The sequence below is a fragment of the Solanum lycopersicum genome, chromosome 8 (assembly GCF_036512215.1).
Source record: "Solanum lycopersicum chromosome 8, SLM_r2.1".
NCBI lineage: Eukaryota > Viridiplantae > Streptophyta > Magnoliopsida > Solanales > Solanaceae > Solanum > Solanum lycopersicum.
The window spans coordinates 47,078,564-47,104,701 of record NC_090807.1 but is presented as its reverse complement, the minus strand read 5'-3'; the positions used below and the strand labels follow the sequence as shown (position 1 = coordinate 47,104,701).

The window sequence follows — 26,138 nt, the reverse complement described above, 5'->3', positions numbered from 1 at the left end:
AGTCCAACAGACAGAGTTAAGTCAGAACAAGCCAAGTAGAAATTCAAGGGCAATTGTTCAAATTGTGGCAAGGCTGGTCATAAGTTTTCTGACTATCAAGCTCCAAGAAAAGACAAACACAAAGGCAAAGGAAAAAGTCAAGCAAATATCAAAGAAGTGATGGAAGATGCAGATGACTTGTGCGCAATGATCTCAGAGTGCAAGTTAGTTGGAAATCCGAAGGAGTGGTTTCTTGATTCAGGTTCCACTTGACATATTTTCTCTATGAAAGAAGCCTTTGCAATGTACACTCTTGCTGAGTTCGATCAAGATTTGTTGATGAAAAACAAAACAACAACAACAAGGATGCAGGATTTGTTTTTATCTAAAAAAGGAAAGATTGTACAAAAATCTAATGGGTTGACCCAAAAAGAACAATCCATCAGCACTAAAAAATATTTAAAACCAAAAAAGAAAGAACAGAAAAAAAACAAGAAAAGGAAAGTGGAATCTGTTGTAACTGACTTCTTCTTCATCTTCCTCGATGGAGCATCTCATTTTCCTACTCAAAGGATGCTAAAACTCGATTAAGTGTAAGTGTTCTCCAACCTTGATACATCCTGGTATTACGTCTTTTACATTTCGTTTAAAACTCATCTCGATTTATTCATGATAAGTGATTTCATTTCTTTTGCTCAACTTTCTGCTCGAAGATTCAATTAAGATTCAACCTCGTGTTGGTTATGTAGAGACAATATTGTTGTTAATCCATCAATTTAACCTAAAATTAGTTGAATTAGTTCTTCTTTTAGATCTAGACATTAGTCGGTTGAACTCCAATACTAGGATTGACGTCACCACCAAACATAAATCCTTTAAGAATTACTAATTTTAACTATCTTTTGCGAGGTCGTGTTTGGATTTTTGAAATTTGCACTCATGTTCAACTTGTGCGAGGTATATCTGAACATCAGTAAGGTACACATCTAGACCCAATTAATTTCTCTGTTCTTTGTTGATCTGAGCTGTCAAAGTTAATAATCTCGTCAATCTTATGATATGTGGATTGTGAAATTATAAATCTATTATAGATGTTAATTAGTTGCTAAAATCTATGGATCCTTGTTTTATACCATATCCAATACCCCAAACTCTCACTGAGTGCATGATATATGAACCAATTGAATTTCATTTGAACCTCATATAAAGTATAGCAACATTTACCATCTAATATAGCTTTACTATTCACCAATATCATCTGCAAATTATTTTTGAAACAAACCAGCTATGACCTTGTTGTATTTGATTGTCTTATCCTCAATTGCAGTGTGCTTTGTTTATCTAAGATAGTAATTCTTTTGGCTGTATCTGGAACCTCCTGAATACATCTAAATTCATATGTACTTCCAAAAAGAAAAACCAAATTAGAAAAAACATTAGCAAGAGTATTTCCCTCCCTTAAGGAGTGTTTTATTCTTACTGACATAGAATTCCTTAATCTATTGATGTAATTGACTTCCATTGTCACATTCCAAGGTATTTCCCAGTTTCCATTTAGAATATGTACCAAAGCTAAAGAGTCGTTAAAATTATAATGTTTTGAAATTGTTTTTCAAACAATTTCTCTAATAGCAATAGCTTCAGCAACTAGATTCGTAGAATCAGGAATCTGCACCCCCTTAGCAAACATGAACTCTCCTTCATGGTTTTTGATACAAAAGGCAGCAGCACTAGGTCCAGGATTAACTCTCCAAGCCCCATATGTATTACATTTAAACCACCCACCTGGTAGAGGATCCATTTAACCCGTTTCGAAATAAACTCATGTTGGAAACCATCTAATAAAGCAATCATTTGAGGACAAGTGGAAGGGACATCAGTGTATTGAAACTTTAACTTCATGAATTTCTTAACAGTGCTACTGATGTCCCAAATCACTTTACTAGTGGTATAATTACCACCGTGAAGTACAGTATTTCTCCTCTTCCATTAAAACCATAAAATCAAATTAGCAATAGCTTGAAAAATCACCTTTTGCCTTATATTTCCTTGAATATCCTCATTTTTTGATAGACTTATTCAACTGAACCCAAGGACCTAATATTCCCGGTGCATATGATAAATATTGTCATACTCTATATGCAATTTCAAAAATAAGTGTTTCATAGTTTCCATTGTTGGAACAGTATAACATAGGCAAAGTTGGAACTGGTTAGGGTTCCAACTAAAGAATGGTATCTTGAAAGGAAGATCTTGCACCCATATCTTCTTGAAGTTCACATTTTCTTCCTCTTTATTTCTCAAAATCTCCCATGCACTCTTGACTGAGAACTTTCCAGTGCTTGTTTTGATCCACCAAAGTCTGTCCCCCATATTAATTGGTCTAATATGATCCATATGGTGTTTGATATGTTCCATAATATGATCAGGCAATTGATTATGCATACTATCGCAATCCTACCCTGTTTCCTTTAGGAAAAAATCAATGTCCATCAATGAGTGACAAGTCTGCACTTCAGTTTGATATGTGTAAAGAAGAGCAAGTTGGGTCCAATTATCCTACCAAACAGAAGAATACCCACCCTTAGGTTCACATCAAAGAAATTTTTTAATGCACTCCCTATTGTTTAATATATTTTTCCATAGTTGAGATCCACCAAAGTTGGAATGTTCTTCTTGCAGTATTTGTTCCACATAAAATTTGCTATAAGGTATTTTGAGTCCTAAATCTCCACCATAATTTTGCATACATTGCTTTAGAAACATCAAACATGCATCAAAAACCCAATCCTCCTTCATGTTTAGGTAAACACACTTTCTCCCATGTAGCCCAATGTTTACTCTTACTTGTAATTTTGTTTCTCCAATTAAAATTAGCAAGAATCTTATGAAGTTACTTAATCACACATATAGAAGGAACTATAGCTGATAAGACATGAATTGGAACACTCTGCAACACATTAGTGATTAGAACCTCTTTTCCTTCATATGACAACATATTTGCTTTCCAAAATTGAAGTTTTGCCTTCACCTTTTTTATAAGCTCTTCATAGTGTTCCTTTCTTTTTCTAGAGTGGGTGATAGGAACACTAAGGTATTTCAAAGTAAAATGACCTTCAGATATACCTACGCATTCCTCCACCAATTCTTTATCAGCAGCTCCTGCACTTTGATGTAAATAGAAAGCACTTTTCTCCTTGTTGACTTTTTTATCTGACTGAACTTCATATTCCTGCAAAATTAACATTATTCTCTTCAAAGAGTACCTATTAACTGAAGCAAAAATAATAGTGTCATCTGCGTATGCCAGATGATTAAGCTTAGCACTCCACTTTGGTAAACCATATCCCACAAATTAATCATCCTCAAATAATGTATTTAGGGATCTTTTAAGCACTTCTACTAATAATATAAAAAGAGTCGGAGATAAAAGGTCTCCTTGTTTAACTCCCCTAGTGGAATGAAAGAAACCATGTTCTTGGCTATTGATCAAGATTGAATACCAATTATTGGAAATCAATCTCCAAACCAAATCAATAAACAATTCTGAAAACCCCATTTTCCTTACAACTTTCATCAGAAAAAACCAAGATACTCTACCATATGCCTTGGTCATATCAAGCTTTATGACCACATTTGTTGGTTTACCCCTCTTTCTGATGTCAGTAACAATCTCTTATGTCAAAAGCACATTTTCTGTGATGCTTCTACCTTAAAAAATGATTGATTGTGGGAAGTCAATTTAGGCAAATAAACTTCAAGTCTGTCATGAACAACCCTGGATAGAATCTTATTAATGAAATTACTCAAACTAATTGGTCTTAATCAGAAAAAGACCAAGTTTTTCCTTTCTTAGGTAAAAGGACCGAATTGGTGTGAGTAATGGATTTAGGAAGAGAATTACCTCTAAAAAATCTTGTACCATTTTGAAAATATCATTACCTACTATATCCCAACAACATTGGTATAAAGAACATGATAAACCATCAAAACCACTTACATTGTACCCATTTAGATTGAAAACTGCTTTTTTGATTTCCTCAAGCGTTGGTTGCCTACACAGAACTATGTTATCTGTCTCATTGATTATTTCTGGTATCTTACCTAACAAGGAAAAATCAGAAGCATCTATTTCTTGTAAGGACTAAGAATGATAAAAGTTCATTGTCTCTGCTCCATTTTCTCCTTCCTCAAGCCAATTTCCTTGATCATTCTAAATTTGGTGCAATTGAGCTTCTTTCTTCTTACCTTCAGAATGCTATGAAAAAAATCTTGTATTTAATACTCATTCTTGAACCAATCATACCCTGCCTTTTGTTGCCAGAAAACTTCTTCATAGTGCAAATACCTCTTGAATTCAGCTTGGGCTCTTTGAAGAATATGCCTGTTTTCAGCACTTGGATGTTCTTTAAACAACTTTTCTTTGATTTTGAAAATATCTTCCCTGATAACTAGTTGCTTAAAAATATCACCATAAGTATTTTTGCTCCATTTTGTCAAAGTTGTTTTTACTCTTTCTGTATTCTCTTTGAAAGCTATGAAAGAATTCAACGAGTCATTTTCTACCCATTTCTGCTTCACCACATCAATAAAGGATGCATTTTCAGTATAAAATTTTAGAAACCTGAATGTTTTCTTATACCCTATTGCACCTTATTCACAAGTTAATAGCATAGGGTGATCTTACCCTGTTCCATCTAGATGCTCCACTTCCATGTGATTAAACCATCCCGGCAATTCTTGATTATAAAGGATCCTATCCAATCTTTCAAAGATATAATCATTATCAGCTCTACCATTCCACCAAGTAAATGGGCTCTCTTTAAACTTTATTTCATGTAAATCACAAGAAGAAATACAGTTGGAAAAGTCTTCATGATCAGCTTCTCACACTGGTAAACCACTTATTTTCTCTTCTGCATTCAAGACAACATTGAAATCTCCTCCAACTAACCAAGGACTTGTAATTCATGTATCCAATTGACATAACCCTTTCATCAATTTGAAAAGAAACTTATAGTCTATTACAGAGTCTTTTAGAAAAGGAAACTAAAACATAGTTCATGTCCTCGAACATATAAGGACATATCAATCTTGAGAGCATGCCACTTCCCATTTTCCATAACATTTGTCTTTGATCTACATTACACTTAGCATAAACTAATATAACATACAAACTGTGAACATGACTTTTATGGTGTAATTGTAATGTTAGTTTCTGCTCAATGTCCTTCTCCATTGTAGTACTAAAATCATAGTTTGTAAAAAAACAAATTATACCATTACAATTAGAAGAAGGCAAAGGCACCCTAAGTATTCTCTTATATTTGTTTATATGTCTAGAGTTCTGAAATGTTCCAACGGTCCAACAAAAGGGAACTTATGGAAATTATGAAGCATTTGAACTCTATGAAAGGTCTGTTGACACTTCACAGACCTAATATTCCAAATTAGAGCCTTCATATCTCTTGGGAACTGATTTAACTCTCTTCGGTTGAACTCTGGTGGGCTGAGTATTTTCTCCATTACCTTTCTTCTTCCCATTTCTAGCATTTTGTAAAACCTTTGGAGATATAACTGCTTCAAGTGGTACAAAATTCCATATCTCCTCTGATTCCTCAATTTCAACTACACCTTTAGCAATTTGATTCTCTCCTGATTCAAGACTCTTTATCTCCTTTAAATTATGGGACATAATATTATGTAAAAAATTTATCCGGAGATTTCATTTGCATCATGTGATACTCATCTATAAGGACAACATTTGGAACCTCCACAATTTCCAATTCCATCTCTGGAATATGTTGGGTTAGTATTGATGGGAACTGCATGTGCATGTAAGTCATCAACATAAACCACAATCTCATTGATCTTTTGGTGTACTTCATCTCTATCTACATCAATGTTGCTGGACTCAGGCTCTTGCTCTTTGAGCTTAGTCTCATTACTTTTATTTTTTACTTCATGTCTATATAACTTGATGTTGCTGGAAACTATATTTTGCCCTTTATCTCTATCTATGATTTCAAACTCTTTGCTCATCTGCTTTAATTTGTCTTCTTTGAGATGTTTCTAATTATTTGTTGTTCTTTTCTGTGTATCAAGTACAATTGTATCATTTTTCTTACCAAAAGATCGTGTGAACCAATCTTTAGAAGATTCCCATTGTTGATATATTCCTGCATCCTTATTAGTCTTCGCGCTGCTACTGTTTTCGTTCTCACTTGTTACTTGATTCTTTACTTTTTCCTCTTCATCTCAATTTTGTGTAATACTTTCAAATTTATTATTGACTGCTACAGGTAACTGATATTCACGAAGTCTTAATTCTTTCACCACATTCCATTATCCAGGATCACTAACCACCTTACCACTTGATAGGACTCTAGATTTTCCCTTTTGAATTCCATGCAAATTAGGGATTTTAGATGGAACTGGTGGAGGATCTGAACTTTCCGTACCACCATATCTATCTTATTGACAATTTTCTCCAGATCTAGGTTGCGGCATCTTGCACCTTCTACATTCTTCATTGCTATGTCCTTGAATTTTGCAATTAAAACAATATTTAGGGACATAGTCGTATTTAATAGCAACCATGTTAGATCTCACTTCTCCAGTAGCTTTATTCTCTATATTCATCTTAATAACCTTAGGGTTTTCCTTTCTCAAATCCACTATCACCTTCACACGAGCACAACTTAGCCTAGATTTATTGATAGTGGCCTGATCAATTTGTATTGGTTTACCCACAACAACAGCCAAAGAAAACATACATTCTTTAACAAAGAAAGTGGGCTATAGGTTAGGGAAAGAGATCCACGCCATAGCCATCGAGGTTTCTTCATTAACCTTAAACCTAGAATCATATATCAATGTGCGCATTAGGTAAGAGTACCCGTCTTTTCATTTGAAATCACATTAACAAAGTCCTCATGTTTTTTCAAACAAACAAGGATATGTTTAATACGCAATAGGCCAACATTACTTTCAAACAACTTGTTGAGGAATTATCCTCCTTATTTCTTCTAAATCACTCCAATCATGTGCGAATTTTCCTATCTCTGTGAATTAAAGCTCTTCAATTTGATTCATCCTATTTACCTCTTATTCCATCCATTTGATTTGTGGCATACCCCCAACCATTGTAATATCTCTTATATCTCTTGTAAGACTGTGATGACTTTTTTGAGCCAATTGTGTAAGAGACTGCAAATGAGATCTCTTTGGCAAACTAGAATTTAGCATTTTAGTAGCATTGGAGAAATTTGAAGGTAAAGGGGAAAATTCTGACGTATATGCTTGTAAACCAGTCACCAAAAAAGATTGAACGATGGTGGGTTTAGTTATTTTTAGGTTTTCTAAAACATATTTATACTTTCTCCAATAATGATTGCAGGAACAGGGAAAGTAATGTTGAAAATGACATCCGGAAAGGTGTTGACTGAACAGTGTTTTGCATGTCCCTACTATTAGAAAGAATTTAGTTTCCGCTGCATTGCTCGTTAAGAACAGGCTTAAGCGTGTCCTACTTAGTGACAAAGTTGTAAAAAGTAAGAATAAGATGTTCTTAGGAAAGGGCTACCTCATTGAGGGCCTCTTCAAACTGAATGTAATATTTGTTGATAGTATTAATAAGAATTTTACGTCTCTAGTATCAATCTCCTTGTTTTTACTATGTGACTCATAGAAATTATTTTAGAAAGAAATAGCTAGTGGATCCACCTAAGTTAGAAGTCTATGGACCTTGCCTTGGCAAGTAAAGACATCTTTTTTCAGTGAGCGAGCAAGACACCAAATTTTATATTATAGTTCACATGGTATATGTCGGTTAATGGTAAATATCTCACAAAATGAACAAAGTTACTTCCAAAGGTTTTATGAAGCTTTCATTATGCTTTAAGATGACCGTGTTCATGATTTATGATTCTTCCTTAAAGGATATTCAATATGTTTTAGCTTGGTCATATATATAAAGTTTTTCCTTTATGTTTGTTTATGACCATATCTCACATTTTCATGCATTTCCCGATACTTAGTACACTCCATGTAGTAATGCATACTTGTACCTGCATTGTCTCATGATATAGGTTCGATGCTTCCTCTCCTCCCACTCGTGGCTGGATACAGATTGCTACATTTTTGCTTTAGATTGGTGAATTATCATACACAGGGGCGGGCAAGACTATAAATACTTTACTGATTTATTCACCTTTATGATAATACTTTGTATGTGGTATATGGGTTACGTCTTACATGTTTAGAAAGGCTTTCCACGACTTAGCATATTTCCGCAGTTATGTCAAGTGGCTTATGAAGGGTCTCTATCACAAACCTATTCCTTGATTCAGGATGGCGCCTACTATAACCCAAACAAAAATAATAACATAAATAAAAGGAATCATAGGTGAAGAAATGAAAGCAATCCAATATATATATATATATATATATAATAAGAGATACCTCCTAGAATCTTGAAGTCACATGTACAAGGTTACTTATGAAATGACTACAAGTCCCAAAAGTGGACCACCGAAACAAGACTTTCTCAAAAAGCAAAAAACTAGTCTTAACCGGTGTCTTCGTCCTCAAAGAGGTCTTAGACAAGCCCTTAGAATTCATCATTGCTTATTAAATAGAATTAAAGCAAAAAAATTAGAAGTTTTCATTTGATTTTCAAGTTCACTTCAAATATCAAAAATCGAAACTAACTTGCCTCCTATTGCCATCTAGGAATAAGAATATGAAAATTGAGACTTAGACCTTACATCATTACAAGTCTTACAAAATGAATAGAAAATAGTCCTTAAAATTGGAGAAGTAGAGCAATGTATTTTAATATAAGCAAAACACTAATAGCTAGAATCATAGTGTTTTGTCCTCGGATTTAAGGATTCACCATCTTAGGAAATGATCCAAGCTTCTTGAGAAAATGGTGTTGAATCACCTCAATGTCCCAAACCTATATTTCTGTACAAAATAGAAGAGATATGGGTAAGTACAAACCACAAGTACTAAGTATGGAAACATATCCAAGTAAAACATTTGAAAACATGCACAAAGGGACATTTTGTTTATAATCATGCTACATTCACTTTAAAAAGTCTTTATGCACATTCCAAGAACATGTACAAGTCCATATCACAACAACAACAAGACATATTCATATTCAAGTTCAAGAGTAACATCATAATAAATCCATGGTCAACATTTCATATTTAAAGTCTATTTCTTAATACATCACAAGACCTTACTCATAACTCCAATCCATGTCTACTAGCGCAATGTGTATGTGAAGTTCCATAACCCAACATAAACCAAGTAAACTAACAAAGATATCATAAGCATTGTATTTTACCTCATATATCATCATATCAAGTGTAGTCAATACTATGCATACAAATTTAGACCAACATCATGTATATCAAGTGAAACCAACATCATAAATATCATATGATACCAACATCATGCATTTCATATGAGATCAACATCATGCGTTTCATATAAGACAAACATCATGCATTTCATTCATAACATATATACATAAAGAACCCACCCTAGAATTCTCCTCAAGGTCAAATTGTGCAATGTATAGGTGAAGTCTTATACCCTTACCTACACTAAGTAACACCTCTTAAGTAGTCCTAGTTAGTGTTCACCTTCTTACTTTCATTCATTTGTGTTAACATTCGAGAAACTTTGTCATAATCAACATAGAACATGTGAGATACATGGAATCTGGTGTCATCCTCCACACCGAAAGGAGGGTATCCTACTTGTAAAGGTAAGACATCAACATTTGTATAGAATCTAGGTGGATCCACTAGCTAAGGTTCCTATGGGGGCACATAGTTAAGGAAGTAAGAGGTTGTTACTAGAAAACCTCTATATGATAATTAGCATTATAGTTTCCACGTCATGAGAACATCGCCTGAACCTATCTTCCCTAGTGAAGGAACACCTCTCATCATCAAGTTCACTTGGTGTTAAGCTAAATTCCCTTGTGAAGGAACACCTCTCATTACCAAGTTCACTTGGTGTTAAGCTAAATTCCCTTTTTGAAGTATCTTTAAGTCTTTCTTAACATTAATTCATAACATAGGTCTTAGGAGTTCAAGATATCATATAATATGTTCATAGCTCATAGTTTTTTGGATGATAAAACCCTTTCATCATAAACCCAATATCATGTGAGAACATTACTTCATAACATAGTCATAAAATGTACATGAGAATTACCTTTAATCCCTCATATTAGAACATCTATCATCATCTCACCACCATCCTATTCATGGAATGATCATACATTCATAATTTCATCGTTCATACTTTAATTGATCAACATTACCTAGGATAAACCTACAATATTACAAGAGAATGTTCATGACCTTGAAGATCTTACCAATGGTCTGCAAGAAAACCCTTTCAAGACTTCATCCTTTATCCATGATATTTATCCGTCAAATCAATTATCATCGTCATACAATAGATAATTATACAAGAACATACTCAATTACATAACCTCTATTAATCGACATAATTCAAGAACTAGGGTTAAAGAGAAGAGGGACATTCATGGATCTTCAAGAATTAGGTCAAAAACCTTAATTAATACATTAAATATTTCATAAACATTCTTATTACATCATTATTAATAAAATAAACCAAATAAGTCAAGTTTAAAGGGGACCCACAAATTTGAGTGATTTCTAGAAAATTGAAAGAACATTGAAAAATAAATTTGAAGGAACCACTTAGGGAAAGGAGTCTCAAGAGTGAAGAGTTATCATACCTTATCAATACTTAAGTATTGATGGAGAAAAACCGTATTCTTGATCCCTACTTGAAGCTTTGATCTTCTTCTTCAATGGAGTCTTTGTGTAGTGAGAGAATTTAGAGAAGAGTGAGAGCAATTGGGTTTTCAATTTGGGGATTTTTTTTGGTGTGAAAAATGAGTGTAAAATGACTTAAAATTCAATATATATTAAGCCCCAAAAATATCCAAAACACCGCTCACTTGGTTGGAACTTTTAAATAAATCTAACTTGACTTTTATTTTTGGAGTTTCCATCGCGGAACAAGTTCGCGTCTCTGAGGTGTTCTCTGGAGTTTCTGGAAATTAATTTTGCGATAGAGAGGTCCACGACAACGTCTGCAACACAGACCGACATATTGTCCTTTGGTGGAGCTAGTCCACGACGCGGACACACTCTCTCCACTCACTGGATAAGCTGCCCCGAGCAGCTGTTTGGCCAAATGTTTGGGTCCTTCTCAAGGACCCTTGGGGTGGTCCTTGGAGGGTCACACCCGGATGTTTTGATTCTAAAAATATTATTTTACCTATTCAAAGTATTTTTTACAAGTTTTATACATTATATGACACTCTCATGCCTTCACAAGACCTAAGAACACCTACTAGTTCAATTTCACTAGTTTCTAGACGTCATGGTCGTTTCTTAATGATTACGCCTCTAATACCTCAAAATCAAGTTATTTATGTTAGGTTAGGTCCTATAAAATCATTTTAAATCTTTTTAAGTTATTAAAATTCATTCAAAGCTCTAGCTTAAGTCATTAGAATTTCCAAGGTGTAACAATATCCCGCCTTGGGGAACATTCGTCCTCGAATGACACTTTAAACATCTTTTTGGAATTTACAACTCAAGACAAGAAGCAAAACCAATACATGGTATATAATGATAATTCAATAACAAAGGACAAAACATTAACTCCATCCTCAAACACAACAATGCATCTTCATGAGGTAGAAACTATACCATCTACCAAAAATGCACACAATTCATCACTTTACATTATGTAAGGAGGAATTTCCCTTCTAGTTCTCATATAGCTCAACCTATTAAAAAGTAGCCAGTACATCATTTCATAACTTCATACTTAAGAAATTTCATAAAATAAAATATCATATGAATTCAACTATTCCAAACATATAATCAAGTGTCATCAAGTACGAAGAATATATAATCCAATACACATATGAAACATGAATTCTCACAAGAACATGCATAATTAAGGGAAATCATGGAAGTTCAAATAAACTTATGACCCTTCCTAAACCAAAACTAGGAGGGATTACTAAACTCCACCTTGACTAAGAGAGAAAGGAAAAGGATGAGGATATCGGGACATCATATCGGCCTCGGCCTCCCAAGTAGAATTTTCCACAAGATGATTCTTCCAAATAATCTTTACAGAAGCTACTTCCTTATTCCTCAACTTCTTCGCTTGCTGGTCTAAAACCTCAACAGGGACCTCTTCATAGGAAAGGTTAGCATCAACCTCTAAACCTTCTAGAGGAAGGATAGACACCCGTATCGCCTATGCACTTTTTTATCATTGATACATGGAACACTGGATGCACCGGATCCAATCAATAGGTAATTTCAATTCATAGGCAATACTCTCGATGCATTTCAAAACCTCATATGACCCCACATAAACCGGGGACTGAGTTTCCTTTTTTTCCCCAAACCTCATCACCCCTTTCATGGATGATATTTTCAAATTGACCGAGTCACCTACCATAAACTCAAGCTCGCTTTTCTATTGTCACCATAAAAAATTTTGCCGACTCTTTGGACCATCTTCAATATATCCCTTATGAGTTGGACTTTCTCCACAGCCTCATGAATTGCTCTGGGACCTATTAGAGCAAATTCACCTATCTCAAACCACCCAATCAAAGATCTACATCTTCTCTCATAAAAGGTCTCAAAGGGTGTGATAGTGATAATTAAGTGATAGTGATAATTAAGTGATAGCTATAATTGTATGCAAATTCAATCAATGGTAGATGGTCATTCTAATTACCCTTAAAGTCAATGAAACATACCCTCAACATATATTCTGAGGTTTGGTTGGTTCGTTCCACCAAACCATCCATTTATTGATGAAATGTGGTACTAAGTTTTACCTTGGTACCAAGCCCACTTTGGAATACTTTCCAAAAATTATAACTAAATTGAGTACCGCTATCCGAAATGATAAACAAGGGAACTCCGTGCATTCTCACAATCTCCTTAATATACATTTCAGCATAATCTTCCGCCAAATAAGTAGCTTTGACGAGAAAAAAATGGGTTGATTGGGTCAACCTATCAACAACAACCCAAATCAAATCACTTTGCCTTCGTGTACGAGGCGAGCCCACAAAGAAATCCATATTGACATCGTCCTACTTCCAAGTGGGGATAGATATACCTTGAGTTAACCCTTCCGGTCTTTGATGTTCAGCCTTAACTTGTTGACAATTTAGGTATTTTGCCACAAATTTTGATATATCTCTATTCAAACAATTCAACCAATAGATCTTTTGTAAATCACAATACATTTTGGTGGCACCCGAATGAATGAAATATCGGGAACCATGAGCCTCTTTCGAAATTTGTCTTCTTAAGTCATCCACATCCGGCACACACAACCTACCTTGATTCCTAAGTACCCCATCCCCTCTTTGGGAGAAGGACTCATTAGATTTACTAAGAACTGATTCCTTCAACTCCATCAATAGAGGATCAAAACATTGCTTAGATTTCACCTTAACCACTAAAGATATTAAGAGTTATGATGAACCATGAAACCCTCTTTTGGAAAATCTTCAAGTCGAACACTCTACCAGGACAATATATGCACATATTTTACTAGATCTTTCTTACAATCAACAACATGGGCCACACTATCCATAGACATCCAAGTCAAAGCATCCGCAACCACATTGTCTTTCCCGAGGTGGTAAAGGACACTTATATCATAATCTTTCAAAAGCTCTAACCACCTTCTTTATTGGAGGTTTAACTCCTTTTGGGTGAAAACATATTGGATACTTTTATGATCAGTGAACACATATACATGCACTCCATATAGGTAGTGTGTTCATATTTTTAAAGCAAATACTACAATTGCTAGTTCAAGGTCATGAGTTGGGTAGTTCTTCTCATGTGCCTTGAGTTGTCTAGAGGCATATGTTATCACCTTACCATGTCGCATAAGGACACAACCCAAACCTACTCGATAAGAGTCACAATACACAATAAACCCGTCGGTACCCTCCGATAAGGTCAACACCGGAGCAGAGGTGAGCTTATGTAAACTTTTGGAAGCCTTTCTCAAAGCTTCCGTCCATTCAAACATAACTTTCTTTTGGGTTAGGGTATTCAATGTAGAAGCGATAAATGCATCCGTCAACAAATTTCCTATAATACCCGGATAAACCCAGAAAACTTTGAATATTGGTGGGAGTTAAATGTCTAGGCCAATTCCTAACTGTGTCCTTCTTCTTAGGATCAACCTCAATAACCACACTAGATAAAGTGTGACCAAGAAAAGCAATTGATCTCAGCCAAGATTTGCACTTGCTATATTTAGCGGAGAGTTGGTGCTCCTTGAGGACTTGCAATACTATCCTCAAATGACCCATGTGTTCATCCTCACTCTTTGAATATACCAACATATCATGAATAAAGACAATTATAAACGAATCAAGATAATTATGAAAAACCCAATTCATAAGGTCTATAAAAGTCATTGGGGCATTAGTTAGACAAAAAGACATAACTAGGAACTCATAATGACCATTCCTTGTTCGGAAAGACATCTTAGAAATTTCAAATCCTCTAACTCTAAGTTGGTGATACCCCGACCTCTAATCAATTCTTCAAAAAGTGACTCGCCCCTTGGAGTTGGTCAAACAAATAATCAATTCTGGGGAGAGAATAGTTATTCTTTATAGTGAATTTTTTTAATTGTTGGTAGACAATACACATTCTAAGAGACTCATTTTTCTTTTTCACAAATAATATAGGAGCGCCTCATTGAGATATGCTTGGTTGTATAAAATCCTTGTCTAGAAAATCCTTGAGTTAAGTTTTTAATTTTTTCAACTCGGCCGAAGCAATCAGCTAAGGATGAATTGATATGGGTTGAGTATCCAGCATCAAATCTATGCCGAAATTTATTTCCCATTTTGGAGGAATCCTGGGTAAGTCATCGGGGAAGACTTCTGGAAAATCCTTCACTACGGGGACCGACTCTTAAGGAAGAGCCTCGCACCCAAGGTCCTTAACCCTCACAATATGATAGAAACATCCCTTATAAATCATCTTACAAGCTTTAAGACATGAAATAATTTGACCTTTATGGATTGAGTTTGTCCCCTTCCATTCTATAACGAGTTCGTAGGAACAAGAATTTAACCACCCTTGTTCTATAATCAATTGAAGCAAAACAAGAATATAACCAATTCAATCTCAATATGACATCAAAGTCCAACATATCAACTTCTACGAAATCAAGTAATGTAACTCTATTGGACAATAGTATGGGACAACTCCTATAGACTCTTTTAGCAACAACGGAGTCACCCACCGGGGTAGAAATCGAAAAGGTTCAATTGAGACATCGGGGAGCACATCAAACTTCATAGCCACTAAAGGAGTTACGAAAGATAAAATGGCATCAGGATCTATCAATGCATAAATATTAATTGAATATACTTGCAACATACCGGTAACAACATCGAGAGAATTTTCTTAATCACCCCTAGATTTTAGAGCATAGAAGCGGTTCCTCTTAGGATCATCAGAACTAAGACCACTTACTTGTGCTTGGTTATTCTCCCTCCCTTAAGTATTATCCATGGGACAATCTTTCACCATGTGTCCACTCTTTCCATAGTCAAAACAATTATCCATTCCCACTGAACATTTACCCATGTTCCTCTTGCCACATTTGGCATAATCGAGTTTCTCACTTTGTGAACCACCACATTTTCCCCTTCGAGGCTTAGGGTTAGAAATCCTCTCCTTGTTAGCCTTTGATAAATTTGGAGGAACTTGATTGGAGAATCTCTTCTTAAACTTTGGTTTGTCTTAGATTTCAAGTTTACCCTTAGAAGTACTTCCATCATAGGTCCTTGCCCCCTTCGCGTCCCTATTTTTCCTCTTAAGCCTACTCTCCTCAACTTGTTGAGCATATACCATCAAACGAGATAAATCTATGTCATTGTGAAAAATTTTTACACGACACTCTTCTACAAGATCGTCGACACTCCCATCACAAAGCGACTCATTTCATCTCTCGGATTAGTCACCAAAGAAGAGGCATATTTAGACAACTTGATGAATTTCAAAGAGTATTCTTGAACACTCATACCGCCTTGGAGAAGGTTGATGAATTCTTCCATTTTTGCCTCTCTTTTCTCCCTCGGGAAGAATCTATCAAGAAATTCCCTCCTAAAGACTTCCCAGCTTATGGAACCCACTCTCAACGCCTTATTGTTCCATTGAATATACCAAGTTTGAGTCACATCCTTGAGTTGATAAGTGTCTAACTCGGCCTTCTCATTTGAAATCACCCCTATAGCATACAAGATCTTATAAATCTCATCTAAAAATTATTGAGGATCTTCATTTACCTTAGACCCAAAGAACATTGGAGGGTCATCCTAGTGAAGTCCCTCAAACGTGAAGTCATGGTACTAGCATTTTGATTCACACGGGTGCAACTTCCCAATTTGCTTGAGCCATCATAGCTTGAGATTGAGTAGCCATGACTTGAGTCATGTTTAGAAAAGTGCACTTATTTCTCCATCTGTCATGACCGAAGCTTGGCCACCTAGAAGAACTTGCTCTTGAGGAGGAGATTGGTTGTTTGGGGAGGAACTCCCGCATTTGCAATCTCCTCTTGAACCCTTCTTGTGGCTGCCCTTGTAGTAGCCATAGCCTATATCTACAAGAAAAAGATTAGAAGAAAAAGGACACATAGAGCTAAAATTATTTAGCCACGACTTAAGACTATCAAAGAAGGTGACAATTTCCTAAGCATCACACAACCTTTCATTCATAAGTGTGGTGCGCTTCACAATTATGAACAAGACTCTACATAGACGTGATTTTTTGCGACATCATTCCTAATATTATTCAATCTCATGCTCTAATACAAAGATTGTCACGACCCGAGAGCACCCCCTAGTGGTAACCGGCGGTCTTAGACAATCCCTTAGCATTCATCATTACATATTATATAGAATAAAAGCGGAAAAATAAAACTTTTCATTTGAAGTTCAACTTCACTTCATATATCAAAATAGAAACTAACTTGTCTCACACTGCCATCTAGACATAAGAGTATGAAAATTGGGACTTAGCCCTTACATCATTACAAGTCTTGTAAAATGAATACAACATATTCCTTGAAATAGGAGAAGTAGAACAATGCCTTATCGAATTAAAGACATCAATCTTAGACTATTCTTTGTTAATCTTAAGGAGATGATATGTTTGTTGGGTATGGGAGTCAACTGGAATACCTTGTCATCATGCAATTGTGACTATATGGGTTAAAAAAGATGAACAAAAAATGTATGTCCAGGAATGCTACACAACTGAGCAGAAGAGTTATGTACACTCCATCTTGCCAATTAATTGCTCTTGAAAAAGGCCTAAAACATGATTGTCATTAATAAAAAAAAAACAAAACTCAGCATGGTAAACCACCAAAATTGAGAAAGAAAGAATTTGATAAGACAGCTCCAAAAGAATCAAATCTCAAAAAGCATGCCTCGTTAAAAGCATTCAGAAAAGGAAAAAAAAGTTTGGTACATGTGGAAAAATAAGACACAATAGTACAAGTTGTCCTATTATCATACGAAGCAACAAAACTAGAAGTTTTTTTCTGGCGAACCAAGCAATGCAACAGAAGCAAGTATTCCAAAAGTACTTCTTTATTTTGCTCTTTTATTATTTTTTTTTTTAGATAATCGGTTGCTAAAATTTAGTGATATAGAATAACTAAATATTTTACTTATTGCAGTTTTCAAGTTAGTGAGAGTCATATATCAGTATTCAGTGCAGCCTAGTTTCTTGTTTGCGACTAAACAAACAGTAAGTACTTTTATTAATATACATTTTTTTACTATCAATTTATGTTGTAAATAGTGAAACTCTTTTTTTATTATTAAGTGTAATAATTAAATTACTAGTTCTCTTATGTTCTTTAATATATATGCCAGATCAATCAACTTTAACCATCAAATGGCATAGCTTAGAGAACAATTAAAGAGCTTCCTATTCATTTCAACAGAAATTGGTGAGCACTCTACGGACGGTACAGGCTCACTCTTCATCACAAGCGGGAAAGACAATACATTCCACCATCAAAATTACGGGAAGCACTTTCTCAAACTAACAAGATATGAGGAAAGAGACACATTAAGAAGAAAAATATTGGTTCATCATAAATAAAATAATCAAAAATTGATGAGCGATAAGTGTGTGAATTCATATTTATTTATTTATTTGATGATTTTAGAGTTAGGTAATTGGGATGGATATGTGTTTTAAAGTCACCATTTTTATACTATTTTTGTGATGAATGTTAAACACCTTTTTATAGCCGTTTTAAAATAATGTATAGTTTAATGCTATCAGATTCCTATTATGTCATAGATTTTAGTGAATCGGAACATACTTTTTCAATAAGAGAAAAATAATATAAATCTCAAGAGCAATGTCTTGTTATCCAACTCCAAGTACACTTACAATATTTTGTAACCAAAGAAAATGATTTACATTATCATATATTAAAGCTCAAAGAACACTTTGCTAAGAAAAATGAAAGGGTCAAATGCTAAGAAAACAATGTCTATTGCATCTGTAGCTTACATGACTAGAACAACTTTCACATCCAATTTTCATTCATTAAGCAATATCACTGTTGACAATAAAAATCTCTCAATTAAATGCTTGGAGTTAGGAAACTTATGGTGTTGGTCTCAGTGTTATCAAAGGCAAAAAACTTAAAAAGGCTCTAAGGTTTGTGGAGTTTTAAGTGCAAACCGCAAATAAAGCATGAGCTTTAATTAAAAAAAAAGGCGCAAAGGGAGAAAAAAATATAAATATATATGTTTAGTCCAACACTAATAGTTATAAACATGAATGTCAAATATATGACAAAAAAATTGAAAAAAAAAAAAGATAAAGTGAAATATCAATTGTTTACTGTCACTTTTTCATAAGAGGCTCATTGGAAAGGAAGAGTTTGTCTTGGAATAGTGATGAAGACACTGAAGCGCACAAAAGAAAGGTAAAGCGCTCGACACATTTTGAATATCGCTTCAGAACTTAAGCGCGCATTTGATAACACTGGATTTGATCTTACAATAGTGGTCTTATCATCAACTACTAGTAGAATCTCAATTGATGAAAAAACTTCTTTACTCGTGTTAATCAGTCTTGGACATCTATTTTTATTCTTCAAGCAAGCTTATCTAATCTAGTATCTAAGGAGTAGTACTATGATGAGCTATTTGATATAAGTGTAGCTTCACATATATATACATTATAGATATTGTGAACACCTAATTTTGGATCAAAACATAAAAGATCTTACATCAATTTTAAAAGGGTTATGTTTAAAATAAATGAAAAAATAAATTATAAATTACTACAAATTATAAATTGTAAGTTCATTCATATTTAAAGTTTATCATAAAAAATAATAAAAAGAAGTTATGAATTTAAGATATTTGCTTTAATTTTTTAACTTTTATCTAGTTTAAAAATAATAATAATAATAGAATATATTATGGAAAAGTAAGAAAATATAAAATAAAAGAAAAAGTCCTAAAAAATTCAAATTGACTATCCTTATCCTAGTTATCTCCATCTTCTTTAACTAATTTCCTAAAAATCCTCTTCCCATCAAGCTTATTTTATTTTTTTTATTTCATCTATTTATTTATAATTTTTTCTCTCTCTTGGACGATTTTTTTCATTCTTTTTACACCTTTTTTTCTTCTTCTTTTCTCTTTGTTCTTTTATTTTTTGTTTGTTTGTTTTATTTATTTTAGTTTTATTTTTATTATTTGTTTTGTTAATGTTATATTACTATTATTTATTTTATTCCCTTATCTAAACCCTAAAATTTTGAAACTAGATTTCAAACTAAACTCTTCACTCTCTCACGTTCCTTTAAGTTAGCACCAGACTCTCATCCAAAACTATTATAAAAATACACGCTCTCAGTAGAACAAAAAAAAATCAAAGAACCACAGATATACACAAAGAACACAGAAAAAGAATAGAGAAAAAAAGCAAGAGAAAAGATAACAAAAAGTAAATTTTGTTTTGAGAATTAAGTTAGTTCGAGTTATGTATGAGGTTTCGGACTCGTGGCTCCTCAAAGTTAATATTGGTTATTAACTTTGGAAATCAATAGATGATAACAGTTATTTTGTGGTATCAATATTCACATGGAGATAACTCTAAATTCTCGCATGATTTAAATGGAATACTTGTATGAAAATTTGATTCCAATAATATGAAGTTCTTTGAATCGCATGTATTATGATTATTATCATTATTATTGTTACATTATTATTATTATTATTATTATTATTATTTATTATTATTTATTATTATTATTATTATTATTATTATTATTATTATTATTATTATTATTATTATTATTATTAGATGCAATTTGAAAATTTATGTTTAAATCTGATTCATGACGTTGAATTGTTAAGCTTGAATAGACTAGTATTTCGTTCAGCCTAGTCTTCACTTCAGAATATTTGTTGAATCTATTATAGACTTGTTAGATTAGGATATAACTAACTTTAATTGATTAGTGACTAAAAATTTTAAAAATTAGTACTAACCTCTTTAGGATTTCTTGCTAAAACCTATTATAAATTTCATAAAAATTCATTTCTTATTTTAAATCGAACTAAAAAATAAAAACAATTTTAAAATTACATAAACTTTAATCCTAGCAATTAGATACATTTACATATTCTATCTATAATAATGTAAAAATAATCATATAAATATATACGAAAAGAAGAAAAAAGTTACGGACTTTCAAAATTTCAAATTTGTAAATATTCATTTTTTGACTTTACTCTATTTAGTTTGAATAATTTTATGTGCATATACATATTTTTAATTAATGGATATATATTAAAATAAATAAGATAGTTTTAAATATGTTTAAAAAAAATGAGAGAATAAAAGTAAATATTATTTTTATTATTAAGTTGAATAATATAATATCTAAAAATTAAGTCATGTCATAGTAAAGTCATTAAAGTGACCGTTCTAGAATCACGAGACTCGAAGGGGAGCCTAATACATTCCCCTTGTTCAACAGAATCCCTTACCCGAATTTCTAGTTCGTTAAGCAATAAAATTAGAGTCAAATTTTCTTTTGATTAGGGATTTAATTAAAGGTGACTTGGAATAAACTCAATTTCAAGTGGTCACTCTGAATAATAAAATATATCCCTTTTTAAAATGTTACTTTAATTAGATAAACTCTTTTTTCTTTCATTTAATTTTTCAGGAAAAAAAAGGGGCGTGACAGATAGCGACTCTACTGGAATTACAAAAATTCGAGCTTATAATGTTGACTTATGTATGATTATTACTTATTTATTTACGTTTTTGGATATTGTATTTATTGTTTTAATGTTCTAATTATCTATTTATTTACTATTTTGATATTATTTGAATGGCATATAAATTGTCTTCTCTCACGCACATCTCTGAGTATTCATTAATATAATTATGGGAATTGCGATTATACACCGTATTTCTGTAAAAATAGCCTGTGAATTTTTGGTCCATGGCGAAGGATTTTTAGTCACACCTTATTTAGACAAGGAGCACCCATGCACAAAACCAGAAAGTGTTGCTACTCCCTGGCTCAAGTTGTCTACTCATTTTACAGTCACTCTAAAAACATTTCTCCATCAAAGTTAACCTTGGTAGAATTGAAATCAGATATGGTTTATATCCACTATGTTTCAATTATTTGAATCATTTTTATTTGACTTAATGAGACTCGGCATATGATCGAATTCATTTGGGATAGATACCCTAATTTTATTTAATAACCTAAATTATTACATATGCTACACGAAAATATATTTATATAAACCAAATCTATAGTGACCAATGAAATGAAAGAGAAACTTTTTCCTTCTAAACAAAAATCACAACGGAAAAAAAAGTATTTCTTTTATTATGTATAGTTTACAAAAGAAACTTGAAAGTTTTATATCACCCTAAGCGATGAATATAGTTGCATTCAATAAATTTTTAAGCAACCGTTTAATCTGAACAAACTACGCACACCCGATTCTCACCTTGATGAGATACGTAGACAACCTTCCTCAGATTCAGTGATCCTTATTTAAAATTTAAAAAAATTCAAAAAATATCTTAATTATTATTTAAAATTAAAAAATGAAATAATATGTGTATCCATTAAAAAGGGAATTTGTCATTAAAAAATAAAAATGCTTTTACCCATATTTCTGAACTACGTTTGACTTGATTCTTGCTTTGACAAGATACGTAAGCAATCTTATTGTGAGGTTCAGTACAACCGAGAAAACATCTAAAAATCTTCACATAAAATGGGAAAAAAAGACAATTTTTTTTTACTTGGTTAGTACCAACATGCTTAGGATTATACGTAAGAAAAAATAATAAAATGTTAAACTATTTCGCTAGACATATCAACTTTGTTGTGAACTATAGACTTCTATTGGCATCTCTCAATATATTTAGGTAATAATTGAGAAATTATCTTGTTTAAAGGTATGGATAAAATAAATTTGACCTCATTATTTCAAATGCATTGTGTGGTGAGCTTTAATTTAAAGACATGATTTTGTTGATCTAGAACTTGGCCCGAATGTTGGTTGAGACGAATTTTTGAGCAACATTTAACTTGACAAAGGATTATAGGCTTTCTGTGATTCGATTGTGTCTTTCAAGCCTACCGAATGACATGTTATCCATAGAACTCTCATTTTGAGCCCGAAAGCTTTTTATTTGAATAACCACATCTTAGCATATATACCTTTTGAGTGTATAAATGCATTATCCCTTGGTCTCACCTCCTTAATCGCACTATGAATTATCTACACAACGCTAAAGACCTAATTTGTGTAACAAAGTGAAAAAGACCAAATATGTAAAAAAAAATGAAAAAAAAATGAAAAAATCTCCAACAAAAAGGAGAGAATATCAAAAAAGAAAGAGAAAAATAAATGAGAAGGAGCTTACAAGAAAACAAAGGTCAAAAACAAAAAAAAAATTATTGATAATAGACACTTTATTCTGAATGAATATCCTATCTTTCTCTAAGACTATATTACAAGCCAATTAAAAATCTTATTTGATCTTATTTTTTATGTTCTCACATTACTGAATGCTTACATGAGGGTCAAGCATATCGTATCTCAATCTCATGCATTGAACATCTTTCTGAGTGTGAGTGACTTTGAAAAATGTCCTACGATCTAAATTATTATATTGTGTGAAGTAGGACTTTCACGTGTTACGAGTGCATATGAAACATGAGGATACGAATAATTCTATCCCTTAATTTAGGCAAGATAAATTGACCTTGTAATTACTTAAGTATATTTTAGATACAATTTGAAGCTATATAAATTATTCAAAATTGACCTCAAATTTGTTTGAAAGTAGTTAAATGTGATTCATATGCATAATATTAATTGTTGGTACCAACTAAAGTCAAGAAATTATCAAACATGCACTGATTTTTTTTAATTTTTTCATTATATTTCTAAAAAAAATAAGAAAAAGAAAAATATTTTTTTATTTATTGAACTATGTTCAATCTGATTCCTAAGAGGATACGTAGGGAAACCTTCATTGAGGCTCGGTCTGATCACTCAATAAAATAATAATCATGTTATTTCAAATCTCCAAAAGCTGAAACATGACATTGTGGCCTATGGTGTGTTGCAAAAAAAAATGAGAGGGTCTTGTGAGTGAAAATCCTCACGAGAATCATAAGACTATAATAAGAAGATAATTATGTCTTCTTGGTAAAAATACCATGAAAGACACCATTGATCAAATGATGACATTCCGTCTTGGCATGAGCACAATCAAGATAGAAATAAAGCTATAGGCTGAAAGAGCTATAAAAACAAATCGTGCAAGCAATTCGATAGAGACAAACGCGACGATGGTAAATTTTTGAATCCTTGTCTCTCAGGCAATATGCACAACAAAATATTAAAACCAATAAAAGGAATATTTTTTCTTAATAAAATCTTAGGCATATTATTTTATTTTTAGATTTGTCAATGTACTAATGAAAAATAAAATAATATGAAATAATAATAATAATATAAGTACAAAAATAATTTTATATATATATATATATATATATATATATATATATATATATATATATATATATATATATATATATATATATATATATATATATATCATGCCTTCATATGACACAATAACCTTGGTTGCATATAATGCACAATAATTCCTATTTTATTTTTTCATGTCTTTACAAGGCATAATAACCCCTGGTTGAATATAGGGCACAAAAAAACCCTATTTTTTCATGTCTTCATAGGTCACAATAATCCCTGGTTGTATATAGGGCTCAATAACCCTTATTTTATTTTTTCATGTATTCAGAGGGTCCAATAATCTCTGCTGCATGTAGGACACAATAACCCTTATCATAAATTTCGTGTCTTCACAAGGCCCAATAACCCCTGTTGCATGTAGGAGACACAATAACCCCTATCATAATTTTCATATCTTCACAAGACACAATAACCCCTGGTTGCATATATGGCACAATAACCCTAATTTTATTTTTTCATGTCTTCACAGGGCACAATAACCCATGGTTACATATAGAACACAATAACCTCTATTTTATTTTTCATATCTTCACAGGGCACAATAACCTCTGGTTGCATATAGCGCACAATAACCCTATTTTATTTTCATGTATTCACAAGGCACAAAAACCCTATTTTATTTTCATGTCTTCACAAGGCACAATAACCCTATTTTATTTTCATGTTTTCACAAGGCACAATGACCCTTGATTGCATATAGGGCACAATAACCCCTTTTTTATTTTCATGTGTTTACAAGGTACAATAACATCTAGTTGTATATAAGGGCACAATAACAGCTACTTATTTTTCATATCTTCACAGGGCATAAGAACCCCTGGTTGCATTTTGGGCACAAATCTCCCTTTTATTTTGTTTTACATTTTATATTGTCTATAAAAATATTATTTTTATGTTTAGTATAGACTTTTATAGCTTTCATCAATAACTCACAAAATTTTCTAGTGCAAACTGGGAAGAAAATTTTGATCTATTTTGTTTGTTTTGTTTTATAATGTGTAGGTTTCTACGTTGTACACAAATTTGAAGTTCAAAGAATAAAGAATCATCATTCAAGAAAATAATTATTTAAAAATATCATGCGGAAGAACGCAAATGGATGAAGTCAAGTCATAAAGTTTCAAGTCTTAAACTCAGATGTCAAGATCAAAGTTGGGAATCGATGTACCTACCAAAAAGGGTGAAGCGATAACCGAATATTCAAAATGAAGACTTGGCACTATGAGTAGATGGAATTTTGTATCTTTCCTTTCTTTCCTTCTGTATTTTTCCTTTAATGTAATAGCTGGAGCTACGAACTGGAACCTCGACAAAACCTCACTAGACTACCTAACTCATTTGAACTGCACCTGACTCCTTATCATCAACTCAGGATAGGCAGTTTTTCAAAAGTTATGACGCAGTCAAACATCTTCTCTTTTACTTATTTTTCACATTTTGGATTAAATGTTTAGGTAAAAAATTAGTCACATTGTTCACGTCTTTGCATGAAAGCTCTTCATGTTTCCAAGCAAAAAGGGGCATACTGTAAACACCTAACTTTTTATCAAAACATAAAGATTTTACACCAATTTTAAAAGGATTATATTTAAAATAAATAAAAAAATAAATTATAAATTACTACAAATTACAAATTATAAGCTCATTTATATTTAAAGTTTAATCATAAAAAAGGATTGTGAATTTAAAGTATTTGTTTTAATTCTTCAACTTTTATCTAGATTAATAATAATAATAATAATAATAATAATAATAATAATAATAGAATATATTAAGAAAAAGTATGAAAAAAAGAAAAGAAAAGAAAAAGTCTTGAAAAATTCAAATTGTCTTTCCTTATCCTAATTATCTCATCTTCCTTAGCTTATTTACTAAAAATCCTCCAACCATCAAGCTTATTTTATTTTTTATTCCATCTATT

At 32.6% G+C, this 26,138-nt stretch overlaps 1 long non-coding RNA gene across 1 annotated transcript; it reads left to right on the top strand.

Moving 5' to 3' along the window:
* Window positions 1-437: 437 nt before the first annotated feature.
* On the top strand, window positions 438-19,079 carry LOC138337644 (uncharacterized). The gene is made up of 3 exons (XR_011211024.1): window positions 438-957; window positions 17,809-17,879; window positions 18,008-19,079. It is a non-coding gene; the product is annotated as an uncharacterized lncRNA (long non-coding RNA).
* The last annotated feature ends 7,059 nt before the right edge of the window (window positions 19,080-26,138 follow it).